This window comes from Microtus oregoni, unplaced genomic scaffold (genome assembly GCF_018167655.1).
Source record: "Microtus oregoni isolate MIOR12 unplaced genomic scaffold, Mior012 000079F_ref0000094, whole genome shotgun sequence".
Lineage (NCBI taxonomy): Eukaryota > Metazoa > Chordata > Mammalia > Rodentia > Cricetidae > Microtus > Microtus oregoni.
In genome coordinates, this window is record NW_024544537.1 from 4,032,316 (window position 1) to 4,039,209 (window position 6,894).

Consider the following 6,894-nt stretch of genomic DNA (forward strand, 5'->3'; position numbering starts at 1 on the left):
CATCTGACCCAGAGAGGAGAGGCATGGCGATTGCCTCCCTCCCTCCCAGCATTCTGTTCTGTCTACTCCACCCACCTAAGGGCTGGCCTATCAAATGGGCCAAGGTAGTTTCTTTATTAACCAATGAAAGTAACACAGACAGATTGTCATTTCCTCCATCACTGCATTATTGAGTTTTGTAATCATGTTTTTAATTAATATATGTCACACAAAGTCACTAGTTTATATTGTGTATTATAGACATTATTTGTTATGTGTATAGTGGCATTTATATGCCACAGCAAATGTGAAAAAATTATACAAGTTTTAGCCATTATTTATCTCCCTCTAACATCTAGTTCCTGGTTAATGAATTCAGGGCATCAGGTTTGGTTACAAGTACCCTTATGTACTGCACAATCCTGTCAGTTCTCAATATTAAGCATTTTATCTTTAAATTAGATATACTTAAGGTACAAACGTTTTTCTTTCCTTCTTTTTAGTTCATATACAGATTAATAGGTTTCATGATGCCATTTTCATGTGAATAGATCATTGTATGTTGCTCACAAATGCCTGCATTTACTTTTTATTGCCTGCCTTTACACACATTGTTATATTTGCTTCTACTGATGAATTGTTAGCCTCATATGTGCTAAGGACACAGTTTACCACTCAGCTTATTGTCTAGCTTTTATGTGATTTTTGTATACACTTTGAAAGTTTTCAGAAAGTTAAGAAAATTAAAATATGCAGTGATTTCATATAGTTGACTATTAGGGAGATTTAGACAAGACAAACTAAAATATTTTCTTGATTAGTTATTAATATGGGGGGGGCACAGTTCACCATGGTTGGTGTTACCTACTCCTGGCAGGTGGACCTGGGCTGTATAAGAAATCAGGCTGAAAAAATCATTGGGAGCAAACCAATAAGAGGTTTTCCCTAAGGTCTCTGCTTCAATTACTCCAGGTTGTAGCCCTCAGCTCCTGCATTGATATTCTTTCACAACAGATATGAGCTGTAAGCTGAAAAAACCTTTTCTTCCCAAGTTGCTTTTGGTCAAATTATTTTTAAAAATATAAAACATACTAATAAGCTGCTACCAGATTCATGGAGTGTAATGTTGTGACAGACTTGGCCACCTGTTTTTGGGAGGGTTGCAGAGGCATTTGAAATTTCAGGCTGCAAAAGTTGTAGAATATTCAGAGCTCAGTGAATTCTTTTGTGTGAGCTTGTTGAGAGCAGGAAAGACCATCTTTCCTGGAAGTCTGGCTTGGGAAGGTTCAGAGGGAAGTTTGAATGCTACTCAAAGACTATCAGTGTTGCTTGTGTGATATATTGAATTAAGAATTTATGGTGTCTAGTCAGCTGTGGTTGGAGAAATCAGGTCTGATTAACAAAAACAAAAAAACCACTGAAGTGAAATATTTATTTTCCTGGGACAATTGACAAGGATGCACAGAAGCGGGGAAATCACTTGTAAATAAGGGGGGAGCTGTATCATGGTGGTGAAATCTTCAGGGTCAGAACAAAGAAGATACTGTTCAGAGGATGCCGAGGCTTCATTTCAAGCTGACAGTCAAACTTGGATATGTGTAAGAATTTCTCGAGTGGTAACGGTTTTGAAAGAATGAAAGGATCATGGACAACAGCTGATACTTGGCACAGTGAGAGTCCATTAGTGAAGATGCATCTGCATTTGCTCTGGGTAAACCAACTGTTGAACGTGATATGGAGAGGGCATAATGAGACAGCAGGAGAGAAGTTGGTAAAGGATCAGCCGGAAGAGACCCTAGTATATTAGGGATGTGAAGAATGTGAGACAACTGCCAAGGATAGCAACAGCTCTGGATTGGAGCCAATTTGCATATTTAAGACCAGCTATGTATGCTATGAATGGCAAGATCAAAAAGATGGAAATATAAAGAGGCCCACTGGAGTCCAAAATACTGTAAGAAAATCCCAGATTACAGACATTCATTTATAGAATTAGATATATACAGCTACATGTTGATTCTGATTTGATTTCATTGTGAATATGACATGGTTCTTTCCTTTTATAGTGAAAAAAATGTTTAAATTGATTTTTGATTTTACAGAAACCTATAGTTATGAGATCTTGGATATTTTAGAGAAATTTGGAGTTTTAAAGAGACATGTGTTTTAGGGAGAACTTGAACTTTTAAACTGTTGAGAAAAATTAAAGATTTGGACTTTTAAACTCTCATCATCTTTTATTTTATGATATTAATATTATAACATTACAACTTGAGGACATACTAGAAAAAAGTTTATAGTTTTGTAGTGATGTCTTTGTGTATTAAATTTACATGTGGATAATTATATTGGTTAGTTTTTTGTCAATTTGACAAAAGCTAGGATCATTTGGGAAGAAAGTATACCTCAATTGAGAAAATGACTCTCACATTGGCCTATATGCAAATAGTATATGGAGCATTTTCTTGATTGATTAATGTGGGAGGTCACATTTATCCATAGGTTGTGCTATCCCTGGGAAGGCAATCTTGGCTTGAATAAGACATAAGGCTGAGCAAACCATAGACAACAAGTCAGTACACAGTGCTTCTCAATGGTCTCTGCTTTGGTTCCAGACTCCAGGTTCCTGCCATGATTGTCTCTGATAATTTACTATAAGCTATAAGATGAAACAAACCTTGCATCTTAAGATCCTTTGGTTCATGGTCTTTATCACAGCAGTAAAAATCAGATTAAGACAGAACCTGTTGCTGAAACCACATATCATGTATGATTACAAGAAACTGAAAATTCAAACTGAAACTGGGCTGACTGCTGCCCCCTCCTGGCTAGATTAAATAGTGCCAGAATGTGCTTTACCGGCAGGAGAAAAGGCTTTATTGGTCTCTTTAAGCCTTGAGCCCTACTCCTGAATCAAGATATGCCAAATGTGCATAAGTGGCATGGCTGTTGTGCTGACAACTGCTCTATGATTTTAGTTGAGGTATCTTCTATAGAAGGGAACCTACAGACACTGGGGTCAAGAACACCAGAAAAAAACATGGTTCATAATATCAACTAAACAGCTCATAGGGGCTCACAGAGACTGAAGCCTCTATCATGGAGCTTCCATGGGGCTTCACTATGTACTCTGCAGATATATTATGGTTTTTGACCTTGGGGTTCTTGTGGAACTCCTAGCCCTGGGAGGTTCATGACTGACTCTTTTGGCTGCTCTTGGGACGTGTTCCTTCCCACTGAGTTGGCTCATCCAGCTTTGATATGAGGCTTTTTACCTTGTCTTGTTGCCATCTTGTTTGTCTTATATTCCTGGGTGGCCTGTTTTTTTTTTTCTAAATTGAAATTGACATGGAGGAGCAGTAGATCTTTGGGAAGGGGAAATGGAGTGACTGGACAGTGGAGGGAGGGGAAACTGCAATTAGGATATATTATATGAGAGAAAAATAAATAAAAAGAAAATAATCACCCTGATTGAGGCAATTCAGGCTCAGAAAGACAAACATGGTATGTATGGATATTAGCTGTTAAGTGAAGAATAATCATAGTACAATCCACAATCCCTGAGAAGCCAAGTAACAAGGAGGTTTCTAGAGGGATGCATCCATCTCTGCGGGCGAAGGAAATAGAATAGATTTTTGTGGGTGGACTGGGGGTTGACAGGGAACATAAGGCATCTTGTGGGGGGCATGGAGCGACAGAGTCTGGGGAGAGACAGATGGAATTGGGGGACAATATGGAAACCTAGTGCAGTAGAAATTTCCATGAATCTATAAGGGCGATAGAAATGAGGACTTCTACTATTGGAGGATAAGAAACATGAAGCAGCCATCTTTTGATTCAAGGCAAGGCTTCCCAGTGGTGTGACAGGAAGACCAATGTACCCACAAAACCTTCTACCTACAATGTGTCCTACCGCTAAGATTTCTGTGGCAATGGTGGCATAGAACTTAGGGGAGTGTCCAACTAAGGACTGGTTTAATTTGGGTCCCATACCATAAGAGAGAGCTCATACAAGATACCACTTAGATGTCCAAGAACCAGAGACAGAATAGCCTAGAGACCTAGGGTAGAACCAAACCCAACTGGTCAAAAAAATCAACCAAATGATTCCTAATGATATTTCCCTATACTCAGATATCTGTAACCTGCCCAACTATCATCAGAGAGCCTTCCTCCATCAGCAGATGGGAGAAGGTGCAGCTGAGACCTGACCCACAGTCAAACATTACTTGGCAAGCATACATTGGAGGTTCTCATTGGGTCCCTCCACTCAGAGCCTGCATGATCTGCACCTGGTTCTTTGCATATATGTGAGGACTGTTAGCTTGGTGGTTTTGTGGGACTCCTAACTAAGGCTGTGTGCGTGTCTCTGACTCTTTTACCTGCTCTTGGAAGCTTTTTCTTCCTACCGGGTTAACTCATCCAGTCTAGAAATGACAGTTTATGCCTTGTCTTCTTCTAAAAAACAAAAATAAAATAATATGTTCCACAGAACAACTTTCATCCAGAAATGATGATGAAATGAATCTGTAAAGTCATACTACAACCATATTTCCATCAGATGGCACAACTCATTCAAATATTTCCAAAGTTTGGTCCTTAGATCAAGTTTTACATCTATTTAGAAAACATTGCAAATTCTCAGAATGAACACAAGATATATTGAATCCAACTGCAAAGATAAACTTGCTTCTGAAGTATACTTTAGCAAACTCTTAGTGTGAGTAATCTGTATCATTTTCTTGAGACCACTCCCAAAGTACCCTGAGAAGCAACTGTCATTGTCAAATATTTTTCCTTTTTTGTTTAATCTTACTATACCTCAATGAAATATGTACCTATATACTTTTCTCATTCTTTGTCTCTTTGGAAATTTATTCTTCACAAATGATGCCTATTTGTCACAGGGCAATGGTATGAAGTACATGATGCAATTCAGAAACTGTGTTTAGAACAATTTTTAGCACAAATTGAGATGCTAATGTGTTTGTGATTATGATGATTAATGGTAACATAATATTTCCAAATAAAATCAGATTTAACTCATAAATGTTCTAATTTGAAGGGAAATGAATAAATAAACATAGTCTTTGGATTTTTAAAATAATGAAACAGTATAATTTTATCCTAGGATCTTCTTAGATTTTTCCATAATATAACTCAGCTTTCTTATTTGCAATTCAACTAACTCATCATGCTTTGTAAATATATTTGGTACTCTGTAATTTTGTTGTTGTTGTTGTTGTTTTGAAACAGAGTTTTTCTGTGTAGCTTTGATGCCTGGCCTGGAACTCATACTGTAGGACTCATTCTTTAATGCTAGGATTAAAGGCATGTGCCACCACCACCCGGCTTCATGCTGTAATTTAATAATTATTTGTTTTACTTTTTTAAATTTGTTGCAGCCTTTTAATTCATAGCTGTCCGAATCAGCAACTGCAATGCTGCTGCTCTCAGCAGTGCTTAGGTCATGAGGACTGCAGCCTGAGGGAATTCTGTTCCCCCAAGAAATAACTCCTTCAAAGCTATGAAGCGAATTAACTAAATCTCTGTCCCACTGAAGAACTCAAGATTCAAGGTTTGATATGCAAGATATTCATCAGAGTGGCTATAGTATAGGGCCAGTTCAGGTGCCCTCTCCTCAGCTGCTCAAGGAACAAGCTGGGGACATCTCTTTGGACACCTGGGAACCCCTCTAGAGTCCAGTCTCTTGCCAACCCTCAAATGGCTCCCTTAATTAGGATATATATTTCCCTGCTCCCATATCCACTCCTCCTCCATCCCAACTGTCCCATTTCCCCAAGCTCTCCCCATCCTCCCCTTCTCACTTCTCTTTTCCCATCTCCCCTTACACCTGTCCCGCCCCCACCCCCAAGCTCTCAATTTTTGCCTGGAAATCTTGTATATTTCCAATATCCAGGAGGATAACTACGAGTTTTTTTGAGGGGGTACACCTTCCTATTTAGCATCTCTAAGATCATGTATTATAGGCTCAATGTCCTTTATTTATGGCTAGAATCCACCAATGAGTGAGTATATAACCAAATTCATCTTTTTGGGTCTGGGTTACCTCACTCAGGATAGTGTTCTCTATTTCCATCCATTTGCATGCAAAATTCAAAATGTCATTGTTTTTTACCACTGAGTAGTACTCTAATGTGTATATATTCCACACTTTCTATATCTCTTCTTCTATTGAAGGACATAATAGAACATTCATCTGGCGATGGATGGAGATAGAGACACAGAACCACATTGGAGCACTGGACTGCGCTCCCAAGGTCCAAATGAGGAGAAGAAGGAGAGAGAACACGAGCAAGGAAGTCAGGGCCGCAAGGGGTGCACCCATCCACTGTGACGGTGGGGCCAATCTAATGGGAACTCACCAAGGCCAGCTGGGCTGAGACTGATGGAGCATGTGGTCAAGCCTGACTCTCTGAATGTGGCTGACATGGAGGGCTGACTGAGAAACCAAGGACAAAGGCACTAGGTTTTGATTCTACTCCACGTATTGGCTTTGTGGGAACCTAGTCTGTTTGGATCCTCAACTTCCTAGATCTGGATGGTGGGGGGAAGACCTTGGACTGCCCACAGGGCAGGGAACCCTGACTACTCTTTGGACTGGAGACGGAGGGGGGGGGAGGGGGAGGGAAATGGGAAGAAGGAAGGAGGCGAAAATTTGTAATAATAATAATAATGATGATAATAATAATAATATTCAAGGTTTGAGGTGGAATTCTGCTCCTTGGAGAGGCTGAATAGGAAGTAACTCACCCCCTCTCTTGCCTCTCTCCAAACGACCTTGTGATTGTTCTCTTCACCCCTCTTTAAAATCCCTTCTCTACCTGGCTCCTTCCTACCACTTCCTGTCAGCTAGTTGCTGACTCAACCCCCTGACCAAAGGTGAATTTTATT